The 21,536-nt window shown below is 36.9% G+C and overlaps 1 protein-coding gene and 1 pseudogene across 8 annotated transcripts in view; one reads left to right on the top strand and one right to left on the bottom strand.

Moving 5' to 3' along the window:
- TBC1D5 (TBC1 domain family member 5) overlaps window positions 1-21,536 on the bottom strand; it is a 578,111-nt gene that overhangs the window by 159,518 nt on the left and 397,057 nt on the right. The window lies entirely within an intron of this gene.
- LOC115898144 lies at window positions 10,624-21,532 on the top strand (annotated as a pseudogene).

Raw genomic sequence — 21,536 nt, 5'->3', positions numbered from 1 at the left:
AAGCCAAGGAAAAAGCTCTTTACAGAATGAGTTAGTAATAGAAATTATTTCAGTAAGCTTTTATATTCTTGGAAAGAAAAACTTACTCTAAGAAACGAGGTCTTGTAAAGAAGTCATTCCTACAATTAACATGCTTTTATTGTAGTTAAAAATATTTAGTGAGAGTTTAAGTTACACTTAAGGGTAGCATTAAACCTTTTCCCCTTAAAGATAACTTCAGTTTAACTGCTTGATACTATCAACCTTGCTTTATGTACGTTACACCTGCAGACTGCCATGCTCATAACCATATATATTTTATCACTTGTGATAATACAATAATTCATATTTTACCGTATCTACTTAGTAATTAAGATCTGCAGAAACAGAAAAGAGTATCTGAGGTATTAAATTTAATAATAAACCACCCAAAGACAGGACATGTCTCTATGTTTGCATTTATACCACTATTCTTGATTTCAAACTTCTGTATAATTAAGCTGCTATTCCCAGGGGATCAGTAACTACTGTTGGTGTTATTGCTCGGTGCATGACCCATGGAAACACCAAGAGAAATTCATTTCTACCAATGAGTTTATGAAAAGGACCAATTTGACTGAGCTTTAAATAAACATAGCCTTAATCCAACTTGGCTGTAGCGGGTTATACATGGAGAAACAAAATTAAATCCTAGGTCCATTTCCCTATTCTTTCCCATTACTGGCTCTTTAGTGAGATATGGGCATAGTAACCTTACAAGAACAAGTAATGTAGAAATGCTATATTCAATTTAATTTAACAAACATTATAAGGGCATCTTGAGAAACCTGTGATCACGAAATGATACCACTAGGTGAGCATTCTTACACAAAAAAGCAATGTTAGATTTTTGCTCAATGGTATCAATTTTGTGTTTTGCTTTCTGTTCACTTGTATTTTAAAAGCTAACAATTTTTAAATAATCTATGCCTGCTATGGGATAAACACAGAATCCAATTTCTGTATTAGTATTCAAGAAAAATAAAAGCAAGCCAAAAATGTTTACCTCTGTGCTTGGGTACTTCCTTTGACTGATTTTAGGCTCTTATATTGGGTTTCTTTGTATTCAGTTCTTTTGAAATTAATACACTCTGAATTTTCCTTTATATCAACTCTGTGAAAACGTCTTAAAATTGCAACTAAACACTGAATTCATTACACTTAGGGTCACAAGGCATTCTCGTATTTAATTTGAACTTTAGAAAACAAAGTCACAAAAAAATGGGAGCGCAAAATATTTAATTTTATTCCAATTTTACACTTACTAGTCTCCCAAGGGCTCTGTAGGATACATTATCGAAGGATGCTTACCTGTTTGATAAATTTTTTATCTAATCAACTATTTCAATTAGGTCTTTAAAAATATCTGAATGCCTTGAGGATATATCTGAATCCTTTAAGCCATCAAGCTAACCTCTGCTCCAAAAAGAGAAAAAAACAGAAACTTTGAATTACTGTGTCTAAAGAATTCCAATTTGCTTTCTAAGTGTCCTCTGTAATCCATGGATTGAACCCAGCTTGAATTTGCCTTTTTGGGAACACATGTTAACCTAATTTAACCCCCACAGGATATGCACATGAACTGTTAAAAGTGTCTTTTTGACTTTGGGGAAAATTCTCTCTTCCTTTCAGAGGGCAGTACATAGCCCTTTATTAAGGAAGGTTTCTTATTCCAAAAATAAGTTCCTAATAATTACCACTCATTCCTACTGTAATTTATTCTCCTCGGCAAGTGTTTGAAGCTGTTTTGTCAGAACAACTGTAATATGCCTTTGCAAAAATAGTCTGAATGTAAAGTAGAGCCTTGTATATCTACGTTTTTCCAGGGATATAAGAAGATCATGAAAATGTTGGCTATAGAAGATGACCATAATATGATAAGCTTTTGATGCTTGAACATTTTCTCTCTCCTTCTCTCTCTCATACACACATACCTCTTTCAGATGTATGCCTGCTATTTGGCTTACAAGTATGGTACTTCAAGGACTGAGTAACATTAGCATATATAATTTACCAGGAAATTCCAATAAAGCTAATGCATGATGGTAATAGTCTAATATGGCTATAGTTGTATGAACAGGATGCACTCTCTGTGAGAATCCTCTTGTCCATTCCAACTAGGGAGCAGTTGGAATCTTAGCCCTGACAGGAGAAGACTACGGGGTAAACAGCTGCCGAGAAGTAACCTCTCTACCCTATCACTTATGTGGGTTTCACCACAAGTAAGCTACTGGGTATTTTGAGAAATTTACTTAGAAGCCAGTGCTGTGTATGAATTAAATATACAAAGAATTAATGTGCCGTTGTTGGTCATGTTGGGAAAACGAATTTTAGGCTCCATGGAAACTGTTTTTTATTCATACCAGAGACAGTTTTTACTTCTAGAAAGTCTGTAAACAGGTTTTGCTCTACCATTTTACTTTCAGGAAAGGAAATTATGATCAAATAAGTTTTCTAAAATTGCATATAGAGATTTGCTAAAAATAATTACTCCTATCTTCCGTAATCTGAAACTCATTTAAAAAAAAAAAAACATGTGTGACTTTATTTTTTGAAACCATCATAGACATTTCAAATACCAAAGAGATCTTAACTACAGTGAATAGCACTTTTCGACTTCCTCTGCATAAATCTCCTAATACATTTATACACATTGTTGGAAGAACTGACATGAGGTATAACACTAAGCTGAGAAGTATCAGGATCTATTCAGGGATGAAGGTAAGACCACAGTCATTATGCCTCCATAAGTAGTCAATCTCAACACCAACAATTACATTGGAAATAGAATTCCTGTTATTCAAAGGGACATGGCCAAAATCCACAGATGGGTACCTATTAAGAGAGTCAGAAGGAATCCATTCCTAAAAGGCAGCAGGGGTATCTTATTGCCTTTGAACTCTTATCTCTAACCCATAGCTTTAAGTACCCTCTGTGGTTAATTTTCACTGGCCCTCTCTTCTTTCTCTTCTTTTATATTCCAGAAAGTGCCCTGATCCTGTCTGGCAGTGGCTTCTAAGTAAATTTCTCAAAATACCCAGTAGCTTACTTGTGGTGGAACCCACATAAGTGACAGGGTAGAGAGGTTACCTCTCAGCAGCTGTTTTCCCCGTAGTCCTCTCCTGTCAGAGCGAAGATTCCAACTGCTCCCTAGTTGGAATGGACAAGTTTAGGACACTACTTTGCCCAGGCCTGATGTCTGAAGGTTTCACACCTATTAGTGTTACTGCTCCCAGTTACATTTTCCAGAGATAAAGGCACTGATAAACAAATCTCAGCTAAATAGTAAGTTATGGATATTGTTTCGGTTTCTCTGTCTTCTCCGTCAGATCACAGGATCCTGGGGGTTATTTGGTATGAAGCAGAGAGTAGGTGGTTAAAAATGTTTATTTAATTAATATCAATCTTTTTCCTCAAGTTAGCTCTTCTTGACCACAGGTGATCTTGATCTGGGCCTACAGGCTGGACCTTTCACAGGATTCCTAGCTGCTCATCAATCTTCTCCCTGGGCTTCCCGTCTCTCTGTGGAGATCCCTGAACATACATTCTAAGCAGTAAGTGATCAGATTTATGCAGGAATTTATAAAAGCCTCCTAACCTCTCAGGAACCTTCCCCTTTCATTTCCTGAGTTCTAGTTACCTGCATGCCCATACCTCCAATGTTCCTCAGCTTGGGTGTGTGGTCTCCTAGGACCCTGGTATTCAAAGAGTAATCCTAGGTCCATCACCACCACCTGGGAGCTTGTTAGATATGCATCTCTCAGTGCCCGCCCCGCCCTGCCCGCAGTATAGTGCTCCTGGATCAGAGGTTCACTTTAACAAAACCTTCGGGTGATCTGCATGTACAAGTCTGAGAGGCACTGGACAAGGTGACAGATTACTGTTTCCTGATCATATTTTGGCTTCAGCTGTCAGGGCTCCTAAAATCTACCATGCATTCATGTAAAATGTTAACTCCATGAGGAGAGAAAAAGCTAAAGTTATTGGATGGCTCTTCTAATTACAGTAGTGGTCTCAAACTTTAGCATACAGCAGAGGTATCTGGAGGGATGGTAAAAACACAGATTGCTAGAACCCATCCCCAAAGTTTTCTGATACAGAAGATTTAAGGGGAGCCTGATCATTTTTTAAGGTGGGTCAATACAGGCATCTGCCACTATGCCCAGAGATAATGTGTATTTTGAACAAGTTCCCAGGAGATACTGATGCTGTTGGTATGGGAACCAAACTATAAGATCCATACATGGGAAGTTCTGGTTTCTCTCTGCATCTTCTCAGCCTACTCTTGAGTGTGCATCTTCAAACTGTCTCACTCTACAGGTCTAACCGTTCAGCCAATGGCCATCACACACACATTTAATGACTGGGACACAAAGTATCCATAGCCAAATTTCTCTTAGAATTCTATCTCTATTAATTTATATACATTTTATTTTTGAGGAAAATACTATTATAAAAACAATAAAAACAAGGGATACAAATGTGAGGGTAACAGAAGTGAGATAATACCAAAACTGCCAGGCCCAAAAGGGCATTTGCCCACTCCCCATGTAGAAGCCCCATGATACTGGAAGCCTGGCTAAATGCTCATCTATTTTGTGTTCCTCTATTCTGTGTTACCAGTGAACCATTCTAAGTCTAAGGTTCTACACTATCAACTATGTGGATCTAACTATCCCTAAAATAAAACATGCATTTAAAATGCTATTCCTGGAGAAATAAAGAGCTAAACTCCAAGAAACATTTCTCCAGTGATATTACTATCAGCTCTGTGATATAGTGGCGGAAGAGAGATTTTAGGATAAGGGAGTTCACCTGGAACCTCTCAAATCTCAATGCAAAGTAGAAATAAATGAAAACCCCCAAATGAGAATAAGCAAAGGCTATTTATTCAGAGTTTGTAATAGCAAGAGAGTTCAGCTACCACTGCCTGTGTTTGGAAGATAATCCAAAGTAGCCAGGGGAAAGATAAAGTTTTACAGGGTCGTGGGGCCAGGGGAAGGAGGCTTCAGGTATGCCCCCATTGAAGGCTGTAGGCATGGCAGAGGGCTAACTAGAGGTGGAGCACCATATATGATTATTTGGGGAACATATTTGGCTTTCTCTAGGTTGGTCCTGTGGTGGAAGCAGAAAGTAGGGCAAAAATAGTGAAGTTAGCAGTGACTGACCAAGGCCTAACTATTCTGGACTGATTTTGCTGCAAAGGTTGTAATTTGGCTTCTGGGGCATCTTATCTGGGTCTGAGTTCTGTTGTCACAGATAGTGTTGCCATTGCCCATTCGCATGTTCAGTCTTTCAACAAATACCCCTGGCTTTTCAGCCTATGCCTGTCCCCAGCTTGGAACGAACTATAGCTAGAGAAATTTACAAAATTACTTTCCCTGATCGTTCTGAAGTCCAAATGGAGGCAAGTTTGTGAGGCAGTTGCCATGGGAGTTTCGTTTCCCACTTTCGAACATTTCATGAAAAGTATAAAACAGTGAAACTGAAATCCCATTCATCAGTAGAGAGAAGTTGCAGACCCCTTTGAGAATGTAATCAAGCATATGAGCCCTCTCTTCTGAAAAATACACACTCATCCCCATATCATATCTACTCAAGTGAAAGGCATTTTAGGAGTTAGGCTAATTCAGGGACCTTAGGTTAAGAACTGCTCGATATTTATGTTTTTGTTATTCTGGATGCTTGTATTATGGAAAGTTATATTCTACTAAAAGGAATTCCCAGCTTCCTCGTGCCCATTTCAAAGTATCATTCTTGCCTTTTAAAAGAACAGCATATTTCCCTTATTAAAGGCTCACTGCATTAAGGCACTGCTAGTGAGGAGTTATTCTGTGTGGCTCAGCTGGTCAAACAGCCTGTAAATCGGCACTATCTTGGGAAAATGCCCATGACTTGGCAATACTCATCTTCACTGACCTGGGGGTGGAAAGGCTGAGGTTGGGAAAGAATGAACTTTCTTCACTGACTTCTTTTCCTGGTTCATGCCAGCCCTGATTTGATCATAAGACTGGTATGAAAAATTGAGAATCTTCATTTAACAAATATTTCCTAACTTCAACAGTGTGGCAGGTACTGGGCTTGGCCATAGACTGAACGCTATGCTGACAATTCTTAATCACTAACTGGAAAAATTTATTCAAAATAAAATTTTAACTCAATAATAATCCCATCAATCTGGTTTACCACAGTTACTCTGCATTTTTCTGTGCCCCCTCCACACTAAATCCCCCAAGCAACTAGGATGTAGTCAGGGAATGCAAACTAATGGCAACATTAGCAACATATAATTAGAAAGGTAAAAACAATTTAAAACATTACTAAATACATTTCAAAGCCAAGTATTAATGGTTTTTGGATTATCCACCATCTGGGATTATGCATGTCCCAGTTACTATCCATTAATTCAGATAATCAAGAGCTGAATGTATCTGCATGGGGCCTAGGTAACTCGCAAGAAGGAAGGGAGAGACAGGGAGGGGAAAAGGAAACTGTGAAGGAGCCATGAAGGGAAAGGGCAGTCAACCCCACCACATTCACTACTTTGAGAATATGGGTTTGGTTAGAAATCTAAAAGTCCAGCTCAAAATGTCACAAATTATGTTTTCTAATAGTGAAAGCGAAATGGAAACAAAAGAGTTAAAGAGGGGAATGGCTGCTCCATTTTATCCCTGTCTGATAGCTAAATTTAATGCCTAAACAACTGTACAATCAATTATATGTATGTGTATATATAATTTTTTAAGGACAAATATATAATAACCAAGGAAAATGTATTTTTTAATGCACAGAAGATCACAACTCAATGTTTTAAAATAATCATACACAATTTCTGATAATGGCAAATACCATGCGTTTATATCAATTTTTTGATTTTTAAAAGTACTACCACATTTGATCTTCAAATAAGCCTGAGCTCTATAAAAGCAAATGGTCTGTGCAATGTATGCATTAGAACCACTTGGGGGAAAAACTCTTGCATGTTTCAGAGATACACAGGTGATTTCTTTGCTCAGCCCCCAATTTGTAATTACTGACCCAAAGAAGCTGGGCAGGAACAGGCATTTTACTGATACATCAACAAAGGAACATGGACAACCTGAGGTCACATTTCATCCAAAGGCAGATTATACAATGATACTGTAACAACTAGCCCAGTGTTTTTTCTATTCTTTTACATTTTCTCTAATTTCCAAAGGATAGTTAATTCAGGTATGTATTTTTAAAATCACCTCTCCACATTAACGTGGAAAATCACAGGATTTGGAATGCATAGTATCTACTATTGCTATGTTATCTGTGTGGTAGCTGGGTTTTTCTGGGTAGAAGACATGGTGCTTTCTGAAGGACTTATTTTGATGACTTGCAATCTGCTAGTTCATGAGTACCCCAGTTAAAATACAGTGGTAATTACAGCTATAGGACCCTACAAGATTTAGAGGGTTTCTTTTCAGGGAAACTCATTAAGGAAACTATAAAGAACTAAGAACTTACAAAGAAAAATTAATTGCTACTTTTGGTCAGCCAATTTTAGAAAGACTTATGAGGTCTAGAATTGTATTTCAGGCTAACGGAGAGAACAGAAACTCAGTGAAGTTTAGTTTACTGAGGGCAACATGGTTTATAATATGTTCATAAATTAATCTGCTCGTAAACCAACTCAAATATGAAGCAGCAGAACCATCACATAAAATACTTTAAATTTATTTTTGTCAACATACTAATTTCCTTTCCACATCAGCTACCAGATACTGTGGCTGAGTTCTGGTGCTGAGATGCTCCAAATCCATGATGTGTCTGAAGCACTGCTCTCTGACGATAGCCTCCTCTCTCGCTATCTTTCTCACACTTTCTTAATTCTTTTATTGTCTGTGAATTAAAATGAAAACTATGTGGAGTTATTGTTTTGCTAATTTATAGGTTTTTTGTTTGTTTGTTTTTGCAAATGGTGAAAAATAACTTAAAAGTATAACAGGACATACGATAAGAAGCAATTTTCCTTCACAACACAAATCCCCTCCTCAACAGTAAACTTACCTTCCCAAGGGTAGCCAATGCTCTTATATAACATACAGATATTTTTATGCAGGTGTTTACCTCTTAAAAGCATAAATAGGAGCATGTATTTTTAAATTTAACAATGATTGCTAAAACGAAGATCGTTCCAAATCAACATATATAGAAATAAATAACTTGTTCTTTATTATGGTTGTATAGTATTCCATAAGTGGATGTATAATAACTTAAATAGTCCTTTTATTTTGGGGACATTTAGGTTCCTTTGTTATTACATGTGATGCTGCATTGATTATCTTTATACAGGTCTTTGTTAGTGTAAATATATCTTGGAAGCAAACTGCTTACTTCATGTTACCTTGACACTTTAGTTTAATTTAGGATCTTTGATTGCAAAGAATGGTACTGAGTTATTTAACACAAAAGAAGGAGAATTCGGGAAAATTGTAAAGCAGTGGTTTTCAAAGTGTGGTCTCTAAACAAGCAGCATCAGCATCACATGAAAATTTGTTCAAACTGCAAATTCTTGAACCCTGCTCACTCATACCTAAATCAGAAACTCTAGGCAAAGCTCAGTCATCTGTATTTTAACAAGCCCTCTGGGTGATTCTGACGCAAGCTCAAGTTTGAGAACCACTACTTTAAGAGCGTATAAGAGGATATAGTGTTGGGCCAGGACGCTGCCAAGAACCAAGGAAGTTTTAGTGACTCCTAACTTTTCTATCTCTCTTTGGCTACAGGGAGGTCTCTTTTCCCAGAAAGAAATTTTATTATAATGTCATATTTACCAAAACTTTTCTTCATAGTTTATGGGCTTGTGAACTCCCCACCTAATAACAACACTCATCATTTTACTCCAGTTTTATTTATATTATTGATTCATCTGGTATTCATTTTGGTGCAAAATAGAGATATAGGTTCATGATTTACCAAACAGCTAGTTAGCTCTCAAAACTGTATTACTGAATAATCCATTGTTTCCCTAATGAATTGAAATTCTACCTTTACCATAGTATTAAATGTCTATATGTATTGGGGGTCTGTTTCAGAATCTCTATTTTCTTTTACCTATGAATCTGTCTAACTATGCAACAAATCCAAACTGTTATTATTATGGTATCTTTATAATACATTTAACAGTGGGTTCATTCCGGAACATAAATTAATCTGCTCACAAACCAACTAAGATAGGAAGTATTCCTGGCTATACTTAAATGTATATGTTTGAAAAATTATTTTGTAATTTATTTAATTTATGCTTTCATAGTTTTCTATAATTTTATCTATTTTTAGAGACAAGATCTCATTCTGTTGTCCAGGCTGGAGTGCAGTGGCCCAATCACAGCTCACTACAGCCTTGAACTCCTAGGCTCAAGCAATCCTCTGGCCTCAGGCTCCTGAGTAGCTGGGAGTACAGGCGTGTGTCACCATGCTCAGTTACTTTAAAAAACATTTTTTGTAGAGATACCATGTTGCCCAGGTTGGTCTCAAACTCCTGGCCTCAAGCCTCCCAAAGTGATAAGATTACAGGTGTATGCCACTAGGCTCAGTCCTGTATATTATTTTAAACGATGTAAATGAACTATGTAAAATTTTTATAATTTATTTTTTGCAAAAGGAAACACTTATCAATGCATTTTTTTGTCATTTATGTTTCGCTATTAAAGCACAACTGCTTTTTCTTTTAACTCCTTCATTTATTTTGCTGTTATTTTTATTACTTGAGATGAATATTTAATTCACATACTTTTATTCCTTTTTGTTTAGTAGCTTAAGAGTACAAGGCTGAGAATTTCTAAGAGCACTGTTTTAGTAAAAACCAATAGGTTCTGATTAATATACTTTATCGTTATTTTCTAGGAATTTTGTAATTTCGGTTTTGATTTCCTTTTAGTACAAGAGTAAAGAGAGTTTTATGATTTTCTGTGCTAATTATTCCTTGGGGGTTGTTTTCTACTTTTATGATTAATTTCATATTTTGTTGTAAAAAATGTGAACTATACTATTTCTACTATGTAAAATTTACTGAATATTTTTGTATAGATACTTTTAAAATAAATATTCTATGGATACAGTAATTTCACTCTCTGTTTACAGTATAGAGAGTTTCATATACACCAATTATATCTAACTGATTAAAGGTGAGTAACTAGTTTCTCTATACTCTACAGTGAGTCTGCTTGATTTACCATGAATTAGGAGAGGTACAAGTAGCTTACTACTATTGCATACCTATGTATTTCTCCTTATATTTCTTGTAGCTGTTATGTTATATAAATTCTGCTGTTATTTGGGAGAGGGGGAGGTACAATGATTAAATAAAGATCTTCATTGTGAATTGTAAACTTCTTAACTACAAATTGTTCTAATTTATCTCATTCAATGTGATTTGCTTTAAATTCACTTTGTCTGATATGAATATCATTATAAATACCTTCATTTCTGTTTGCTTTTCCTGCTATGCCTCTGCAAATTGTTTTGTTTTCAATCTGTTTCTGTTTCCTTTGCGTTAGGAGTGATTTCCCTGTAATAGAATAGTGTTGACTTTATTTTTTTTTTTAAAAATAGACCTGACTTCCCCTTCGGACCATGATGGAGTAACTGGGTATATCTGTACTGCTCTCATACTATAAACAGCTAGAAAACTGGACAAAATATATAAACATGCAGACACTAGGAGATAAGCAGCACAGCACTGTGATTCCTGACATAAGGGGGAAAAACCCCAGACGAAACTTGTGATCACTGGCTTTTTACTGGATGTACTTTTGAAACCACAGAGCAGGAAGGAGAAACCCAAAGCAGAATGCATTGCTCTTACTAAGTTTAAAAGACACAGAATTAAGACTGAGGAAAGTGTGCAGGACATTGTTACCTTTAAAGGAGGAAGCTATGCAGAGAATAATCTCCAGAAATCTACACAAGGGGTGTCCTTAGGTGTTTGATAAATACTAAGTTGTGTATATGAAGGGTAAACTTCTAGAAGGCCAAGCAAAGAAGAAATACCAGAAAACAAACTACTACACAGCAATGGAAAAAATCTCCGAGGTTTCATAATGCTGGGAAATATTCATATTCTGAACAGTCAGAACTGAAGAGAGGTTAGTATACCCATGAAAAATTCAGTAGAACCCCCACAAGCACCATCATGCCTTGGGAGCAGGGTTAAATTGGCCCTTGGGTATAAGATACATTAGAACAGAACTTTTAAAAAGTTTAAAAACAAGTATCAAAAATATCAAATAAAAAATCTCAAGTAGTTTAACAGCCTGCCAAAAGTAAACTCAACATTTCTTTAAAGAAAGACTACAAATTCAGATTAAGTTGAATTATATAACATTCAAAATTTACAGAATTCAATTTAAAAAATCACAAATTATGTGAAGAAATGGGAAAAACAGACCAACCCACAACCAAAAAGGAAGGAAATAATACCAGTTTATCACAAACTCTTTATGAAGATATGAGATGCAGACTCATATAGTGAGGTCAGCATTACCAGCATTCAAAAACCTAACAAAGACATTATGAGAAAACTGTAGACAAATATTCACCATGAATATAAGCACAAACATTCTTCACAAAATATTAGCAAATAAATTCAAACCATATATAATAAGCATAGAGACTGGAAAGGGAGAAATAACACTGTCTGTAAGTGCAGATGACATAATTGTCTACAAAATCCCAAATAACTCTACAAAAACAAAACACTATTTAAACGAGTGAGTTTAGAAAAGAAACAGGATGCAAGGTCAATATACCATGATCAGCTGTATTTTTATATACTAGAAACAAATAACTAGAAATTGAAATGAAAAGAAACAGCATCTTTAGGGATGAATATAAAAAATGTAAAATATTTAGGGATGAATATAAAAAATAAATGTAATAGCTATATGCTGAAAACCATAAAAAAGATGACAATCACAGAGCCCTAAATAGAAAGTTATACCATGTTTACTGACCAGAATAATCAATATTGTTACGATTTATACTTTCCTAAAATTGATTTTATAGATTCAATGCAATCTTAATTAAAATCCTTAATTTCTGGAAAAATGAACAGGCTGGTTCTAAAATGTGAATTGAAGAGCAAAGGACTAAAAATACTCAAAACAATTTTAAAAAGAGAAAGTTGGAGGACTCATACTATGTGATGTACAGAATTACTACAAAAGTCTTTTAATTCAAGACAACATAGTGTTCGTATTATAAAAGATGCCCAGATTGACAGAACAAAGTTTGGAAGACAAACATTTATGGTCAATTGATTCTTGCTAAAGATGTCAAGGAAATTCAATGGCAAATGGATGGTCTTTTTCACAAATGATGGAATAACTGCACATCCACTACAAAACAATGAACCTTGTACTTATATTTTACGTTATATACAACAATTAACTCAAAATGGATAACAGGCCTAAGGGCAACAATTGTAAAATGCCTTGAAAATAGGTAGAAGAAAATCTTGTGACACTGATAGGTAAAGATTTTTTAGGACACAGAAAACTCTAATAATAAAAACTAATACATCGAATTTTATTAAAAATTACAAACTTATCTTTCAGAGATACCATTAAGAAAATGAAAATAGGCTCGGTGTGGTGGCTCACACATGCATCCTAGCACTTTGGGAGGCTGTGGCAGGCTGATCATTTGAGGTCAAGAGTTCAAAACCAGCCTGGCCAACATGCTGAAGCCTCGTCTCTACTAAAAATCTACAAAAAATTAGCCAGGTGTAGTGGTGGGCGTCTGCAATCCCAGATACTGGGGAGGCTTAGGCAGAAGAATCACTTGAACCCAGGAGACAGAGGTTGCAGTCAGCCTAGATTGCACCACTGTGCCCTATCCTGGACAACAGAGTGAGACTCCATCTCAAAAAAAGAAAAAGAAAAGAGAAAATGAAAATACAAGCAACACATTAGGAGAAAATATTTACAAAATACATACATGCAAAAAGACATTTCTTGAATATACAAAGATCTCTAATAACTTGATCATAATAATATCCCCATTTAAAAAAATGGACAAGATATAAGACACCTCATCAAAGAAGTGGTATGAATAGCAAATAAACATACAAAAAGATGCTCAATGTGATTATTAGGAAAATGCAAAAAATCGCAATGAGATACTACTACATATCCATCAGAAAGGTTGTTTCAGAAATGACAAAACCAAAACCAAGTGGTGACCAAGGATACAAAGTAATTGAAACTCTCATAAATTGCTGATGGTAATACAAAATAGTAGAGCCATTTTGGAGAGCAGTTTGAAAATAATTTTGCCATTTCCTATAAAGTTGAACATATATTTATCAAACAACCCAGTGATCTGTCTCCTTGGTATTTATCCAAGACAAGTATGTTTACACAAACACCTGCATATGTAGATTTGTAATGGTTTTATTCATAATTGCTCTAAACTGAAAAAACCCAAATATCCTCCAACTGGTAAAAGAATAAACAAATTGTGGTATATCCAGACACTGGAAGAGTACTCAGTAATAAAAAAAAAAAAAAAATGAACTACTGATAGACCAACAATATGGATGAACCTTAAATGTATTATGCTAAGTGGAAGAAACTGGAATTAAAAGGCTACATATACTTGGCCAGGCGCGGTGGCTCAAGCCTCTAATCCCAGCACTTTGGGAGGCTGAGACGGGCGGATCACGAGATCAGGAGATCGAGACCATCCTGACTAACACGGTGAAACCCCGTCTCTACTAAAAAATACAAAAAAACTAGCCGGACGAGGTGGCGGGTGCCTGTAGTCCCAGCTACTCGGGAGGCTGAGGCAGGAGAATGGCGTAAATCCGGGAGGCGGAGCTTGCAGTGAGCGGAGATCCGGCCACTGCACTCCAGATTAGGCGACAGAGCAAGACTCCGTCTCAAAAAAAAAAAAAGGCTATATATACTTACATGATATTCTGGAAATGGCAAAACTATATAAGAGACTGACAGATCAATGATTACCAGGGATTGAGGGAATGACTACAAAGGAACATAATTAAAATTTTAAAGTGCAGGAACAGCTTTTATGTATTGACTATAGTACAAATGTATGTGTTTGCCAAACTATATTTCGATAAGCTTGACTTAAAAAATATGGCATATACAGGAAAATTGAATCACATAAACCTTGAATGCTAAGTAATCACAAACAAAAATGGTAAATACAGAATTTTTCTAAAAACCTCTATTAATATAGTATTAAAGTCAAGTGAGAAGAAAAAATGGTGAAGTAGATAAATTCTCTATGACTGTACTCATCTCATAGAGCACTAAAAACGTAGAATATAAGGAGGAAAAGAAGATTGTCTAATAGAAATATAAACAGGTACCACACACACACACAAATACCGTATAGAATCCAGCATAAAATTTGTTCTCATATTCAAAATACAGATAAAGATAGAACCTGAAATAACTAATCAAAGAGAGCAAAACTGTGTTCCATCCAGACGAGGAACATTGAAGAGGGAAGAAACAGCAAACTTCCTGCCAATTTGGTGGTATTCCATTCTGGTCTTCTTCAATGTACATGCTATTACTTACTATTCAGTCCTCAGATGGCTGTTCCATTCACTCTGATAAGCTTTTTAGTTGCATTTAGTCAGATGAAAAGAGTAAAATGTGCTTGCTCCATCCTACTTGGAACCAGAACCTCTGTACTTGAATTTTTTATTATTTATTTATTTATTTATTTATTTATTTTTTGAGACCAGGTCTCACTCTGTTGCCCAGGCTAGAATGTAGTTGCACAATCATGGCTTACTGCAGCCTCAACCTCTCAAGATGAAGCAATTCTCCCCTGCCTTAGCCTCCTGAGTAGCTGGGACCACAGGTGTGCACCACCACACCCTGCTAATTTTAAAATTTATTTTTTGTAAAGATGGAGTCTCACTATTTTGCCCAGGTTGGGCTCGAACTCCTGGGCTCAAGTAACCCACCCACCTTGGCCTACTAAAGTGCTGGGATTGCTGGCATGAGCCAGGCCACCCAGGCTATACTTAGATATTAAAGAGTCATCTGAAACTGAAAATGTCCAATGCCAAACTCTTGTTCCTCTCACTATCTTTCCTAACTTAGGAGACAGCAATCAACCCTCTAGTTGCTCAGGAGCCAAAAATCTTGGAATCTTCCTTGATTTCCCTTTCTCTCATACCCTACATTTAATTCATCAGCAAATCCTGTTGTACCTTCAAAATATGTTCAGAATCTAACCATCTTTCACCAACTATACTGATACCATCCTGATCTCTCATCTTGATACCAACATTATTGATAACACCATTATCTTTCACCTTGATTAACCAATCATTTATTTAAATTTAAAAATTTATCTTTTATTTAACTGAATAAATTGGATGGCCTAATACCAACTACTGTTATATTATGGCAGTAATCAAAACAGACAAAAATCTCTGTCCTCATGAAGCTTATTTGCTAGTTGAAATTTACTTCTAGTGAAAAAAAATGATAGTTATTTAAGTAGCTTCTTAACTAATTTCCTTTCTGCTCTTGTCCATTGTAATCACTGATTCCAGAGTGATCCCTTCAAAGGATAAGTCAGGAGACATTATGTCTCTGCTCAAACTTCTCTAATGGCTTATCATCTCAGAATAAAAAATCTATGTCCTTAAAATGGCTTTCAAGATCCTACTCAACCTAGTTGTATCCTTTGACCTCATTTCCTACAGTCCTGCTACAGTACTGCTTCAGCCTCGCTCGTTTGAGCATGTCAGTCATAGTTCTACTTCAGGACCTTTGTACTTGCAATGCCATCTGCTTGGAGGTTTTCTCCCCAGAAAAATACATGGTTTGTTCCCATAGCTATTTTAGGACTTTGCTCAAATGTTACAAGCTCAGTGAGGCCTTCTCTGACCTCCACATTAAAAACTGTACTCCTTAGATCCCTTCCCTATTTATTTTTTTCATGGTACTTATTACCACCTAACATAAACTATATTTCATGTTCCTGTATTTACTGTCTATGTCCCCCATTATAACAGCAAGTTCGATAGGGCATGAATTTTTCTGTGTGTTGTTGTATGTGGTTTTTTCCCCATTATTATAAAATCAGTGCTAGAACAGTGCCTGGCATATAATGAATGTTCAATATGTATATGTTGATTAATTGTTCTTAGCTGTCTTTATACAATCTAGTTGAAATTATGATATGCTAGAGTTGGATGTGACTTTAAAAACCCTCGATTTCTTGCCAGGCATGGTGGCTAACACCTGTAATTCCAGCACTTTTGAGAGGCCAAGGCAGGGGGATAGCTTAAGGCCTGGAGTTTGAAACCAGCCTGGGTAACACAGTGAGACACTGTATCTACAAAAATGTTAAAAATTAGCCAAGCATGGTGGTATACACCTATAGTCCCAGGTACTTGGGAGGCTGAAGTGGGAGGATCGCTTGAGCCTGGGAGGTTGAGGTTACAGTGAGCCATGAACAGGCCACTGCACTCCAGCCTGGGTGACAGAGAAAGACCCTGTCTCTGTATTAAAAACAAAAAACAAACAACACACACAAAAAAACCTGTCTTTGTCAGCACACTAGAGATTTCTGGGAGTGATGAGATAGTTGATTTTACAACTATCACCAAGAATTGCTCTCCATCCATTTCCATAATAATCGGTCAGTGTGTTGTACTGTCTTCCTACTGACCTAACTTGCCATAGATTGTCCATCTTGAATCATCTAGCAGGCCACTGACAAATGGGCAAATGAGGAAAAGTGATTTGTCCGGTCATCAGTGAGACAGTGGCAGAACTGGGACTCACTTCTAATCACCTGACTTCTTCCTTATGTCATGAAGCCGCTCAAAAATTTGTGGTGCTGAGTTGCTAGCTTCCATTATTTTTAATAAAGTAGGTTATTTCCTTTGACATGAGATGAAGTCTTCAGAAATAAATAGTGGAGACCCAGAAAGAAAGTTATACTCACAAAGCTTCATCAACTCAAAAACCCAAAACACTACATATAATCCATAAAATTCCTTATGAATTGTGAAATTCTTTATGGATTTTGGATTTATGAATTCTTTATGGATAATGGATCCATCAATGTGGATCCACCAATACTAGAATTACATCTATTGGTTATTTGGTACAAATGCTTTGGTATAAATTGTTTATAACATTATTAAGTTAAAGGATGAGGAAACAGTTTTAAAAGGGAAATGTGTGGTGGGTAACAGTGAGGAAAGAGAAAAAAAAGGAGTTAGAGGAAGGTACTACAGAGATACTTCCCGACTCTACGAGTTTGCCTGACACTGGAATGGACAAACATTTCTGCAAGCACCACCTCATGTCACTGAATGGCATCTCTCCTGTGGAGCCACAGGATGGCATAGACTTCTGATGCTACAACGAAAGTTTATTAATTATGGGAGACAACTCACTTAGGTCCTTTGTAGTATCTGTGGTGATAACTTGATCATTTCAGAATTATTGTTCTAAGTCTTCATTACATCATCCATCAACATAAATGGGTTTATATAACAAACATGTTTACATAGTACTACTCTGGATATAAATAAAAGGTGATATTTAGCTCTGATGTTCAGGTACAAATAAATAAGCTATGTATGTATATGTTTTACCTTAAGGTGCCAAGTGACCTTAAATTGGTATTTTTAAATAGGCAATTTTCAGTCACCTTAATTTTATGGGAACTTGGTGGTAAGTTTTATTTTTCATCAGTAACTATTGGTGGAAACATAAACAAAAAAATAATACCCTTGATTTTATGGAGGATTAAAAAAATAAGAATTCTAACAACTTTCAAAACGTCAGAAAAGTGATCGTAAACTCAATTTTGGAAAGTGAGTTACAAAGTATATTTAGATTTATTAACATAAAAGGAGATAGTTAAATTAACTGAAGTGGCTCCAGAAGGCAGGTCTCTAGACCCTAGTCCAATGCTTTTCCCACATTAACTCCCCCCTGCAGCTTTCCTTGGTCTCACAGTCCCCAGCTCCTTGGTTTCACTTCCTAAATATGTGATCTAAGATCTAAGAATATTAGCAGGCTATTTCCACTACATATTGCTGCTCCTCAAACTCCCTAAAACTTTTCATTTACAGGCAACAACTCAGCCGCACTGGGAACAGAGATATGAACAAAACATGGCAGCCCTCACAATTCTCAGCTACATCCCTCGCAGTTACCCTATATTATCCTGTATTACAAGCCCTAGTTCCTCAATCTCCTTAACTTCCTCCCCATCTACCAGGCCCTTCCTCCTGTCTCCATTTTCTTCTCTGACCGGTTAAAAGTCTATGGTCTATTACTTGAAACACTCAATTTCCTTTCCCCACAATCCAGCTGTTAACATCTATGAGGCAAAACTCCAAACCTGCAGGAAACTAACTGTCCTTAGCACCCACATGAAGTTAACTAACAGGTGCTCAGGGTAATCTCTTAAATACGAGTGCTCCTAGTATAAACTCTGCTAGTTCCCAATCTCAGTGGTTGCCCTCAACCATCTCTCTCAAAGCATTCTCTCTAGCTATCCTCATTTCACTCCACTTTCTTTAATGCCTATTTCAGTTTTTCTCTGATAGCCTCAAACCTCCCAACCTGCCATTTCCCACCATCATTCTCAACATGTGGCCATGGTTCTTACTCAGCAGTCTTCAGACAGAACTCTCCATCTTCCTATCATCTCACCTAGAAAATTACCAGCACCCAGGCCCATCTTTTCCACCTTCTGTCTTGAAGGTTGGAGATGAGTTCCCCTTGCTTAACCACTTATCTGCTAAATCTCCTCTTCAAATTAGATATATTCCCTGTGATTTTCAGATTAGTATGTGTAGCTGCTTGGGCACTGGACATTATAACCTGGATGCCCTACAAGCACTTGACACTCAAAATATCCAATGGTGAAATCATGCTATCCTTTCAAATCTTCTCCTGTTGTACTTTCAGCTGACAAAGCAAAAATCTGAATCTACTGCTCAACTCCTGTCTCCTCAATCTCAACTGACATCCTTGTCCCTATCCAATAACTGTCAGTCCATGGTTTTAAGCTTTCTGATCCCTCCCTTTCCTCCCCATTCTCTTTCTAGTCCAGGTCACTGTCATTTGGCCTATTTGACTGCATTGCCCTTCTGTCTTCTAGTCTGGCCTGTCTTCAGTCTCCTCTTCATACTACATCCTGAATGTGTCTCTGCAATTAGAATGTGATCCTGGGATACCCTTGTTTACAACCCTTTAGTGACTTGCTACAGCCCTGAGGACAGAGTTTAAACTCCTAACCGAAATGGCAAGGCTCTTCCTGACTTTACCTGCATCTCCTTACCATCTTTCCAACTCCCAACTCCAGCCCCTCTAATCACTGTTTAGGTCAAACTGTCAACTCCTTCTTCATCTCCACTTACTTTCCAACAATCAAGTCTTTAATCTTTTGCACTCCTTATCTTAGATTCAATAACATTTGTCTTGGTTGATAATACACAATATATGACAACTCTCTTCATCCCTGGCCCCTGTGATAATATACATTTGTCCAGGTCTTCTTCTACCTCTCTAATGTTCCTCCTCTTATTAGAAATACTCTATATAATGGAGATTCTCATTAAATACCCAATGACTGTTTACATGAGATAACTTAAATTCCCAAATGTTTATTAAGAATATATCTATGCCAGGTGCTGTTCAGGGTGCTGGGAACATAGCAATGAACAAAATAAAGTCTCTGCCTTCCTGGAGCTTATATTGTAGTGGGGGAGCCAGAATGTTAATAAAGAAATACTTAATAAATCATAAATGCTATTAAGAAAAATAAAATAGGTAAGGGGATAGTGAATCATAAACAAAGTGAGGGAACAAGCCATGGGAACATCTTGACATGGGTGGGTAGAGATGTTAAAGAAGGAGACAGAAGTACAAAGGCTCCATGGCAGGAACAGCTTGACACGTTTAAGGAACATCAAAGACCAGTGTGATTAGGCAGGGGTTTGGAAAATGAGGTTGGAGAGGTGGCCAGGGGCCACACAGGGCCTTAGAGGCAAGGAAGAATTTCTGGATACTGTTACAAGTGCTATGGTACGCTCTTGGAGGGTTTGAGCAAGAAACTGTTATAATTCTATTTCTATTTTAAATGGGCCAATCTTGCTGCTTTACGGAAAAGAGACTGTAAGGAGGCTAGGATGGAAACAGGAAGACTAGTCAGGGAACATCTGTAATAGTTAGGTAACAGACAGGCCTGGACTAGAGTGAAGTGGCCTGGTGGAACTGGTACCAAGTGGGGGTATTCTGGATATATTTTGAAGATAGAGTCAGTGTGACTTGTTAATTTACAGGAGAGGAGAGGGAAATAAAGGAATCCAGATGATTCTTAAGTTTCAGGTGGGTAAGTAAGTGGATGCTGATGTCATTTTATTTACAGATGGGAGAAAACGGGAAACAGCAGTTTTTAGAAGAAAATCAAGAATGTAGTTTTGGTCACTTTAAGTCAACACAATCTTGTGGATCTGCAAGTCTTAATTAGGCAGTTGGATATGTGACTTTAGATCTTAGAAAAGCATAGGTAGATATACCTTTGAGAGTCGTGGGCTTAGGGATTATACTAAAAAGCCATAGGACTATGTCAGATCACTTAGGGAAATAGAGAAAAGAAAAGGTCTGAGAACTGAGTCCTGGGACATGCCAACATTTAGCAGCCAGGAAGAGAAAAATGAATTAATAAAGGAGATTAAGAAGAAACAGCCAGTGGAAGTAGGGGGAAAATTAGAATGGAGGTCTTCAGGAAATGAAGTAGAAAGAATACATCACGAAAGAGGAAGAAATCAATGGTTTCAAATATAAAAGGCTGAGTAATGAAATAAAAATTGACCACTGCATATAGTAACATGCAATGAATGTGGTTAGGTGGAGTGGGGCAAGGTGTTGGGGGATGACAGGCTGAGAGTAGTGGATTTAAGAGAGAGTGGAATTTGAAGAACTGGAAATTTTGCTGTCCCTCTACCTTTCTTGTAGGGAGTTTTGCACTAAAGGGTAGTAAGAAATGGAAAACAGCTGGAGGGAGGATGTGTGGTCAAATTGGGGTGTTTTAACGTGTGTTTCTTATTCCTTCAGATGAGAGAAATTACAGCATGTTCATATGCTACAAATAATACAGTACAGGCGCAGGTGGTGTCAGGTAATGCTGGAGCTGCTGCATGAGGATATTGAAGACAATGGCCAAGAACAAACTTAAGAGGGAAGAAGCCCAGCAATGTATTTCACATAGCCAGTTAAAAAAACTTTAGGGTTCAAAACAAAGCAAACCCAATTACTACTAATCTTGTAAACAATTTAAATGTTGAAAAAGTTAGCAGAGTGAATAAAGTTTTTGTACACATACAGAAAAAGACTTGCTCACTTCTTAAAAGGTCTTTCCCTTGAACCTCTGCAGAAACAGCTGATTCCTCAGCAGCATCATAAGAACAAACCAGTTAATGATGGTTAATAAAGCTACAAGATTAGTGGCTCAGCTGTAATACA

The sequence above is a fragment of the Rhinopithecus roxellana genome, chromosome 1, assembly GCF_007565055.1.
Source record: "Rhinopithecus roxellana isolate Shanxi Qingling chromosome 1, ASM756505v1, whole genome shotgun sequence".
Classification (NCBI taxonomy): domain Eukaryota; kingdom Metazoa; phylum Chordata; class Mammalia; order Primates; family Cercopithecidae; genus Rhinopithecus; species Rhinopithecus roxellana.
Note: the sequence above shows the minus strand (reverse complement) of the source record. Positions and strands in the feature narration are given on the sequence as shown.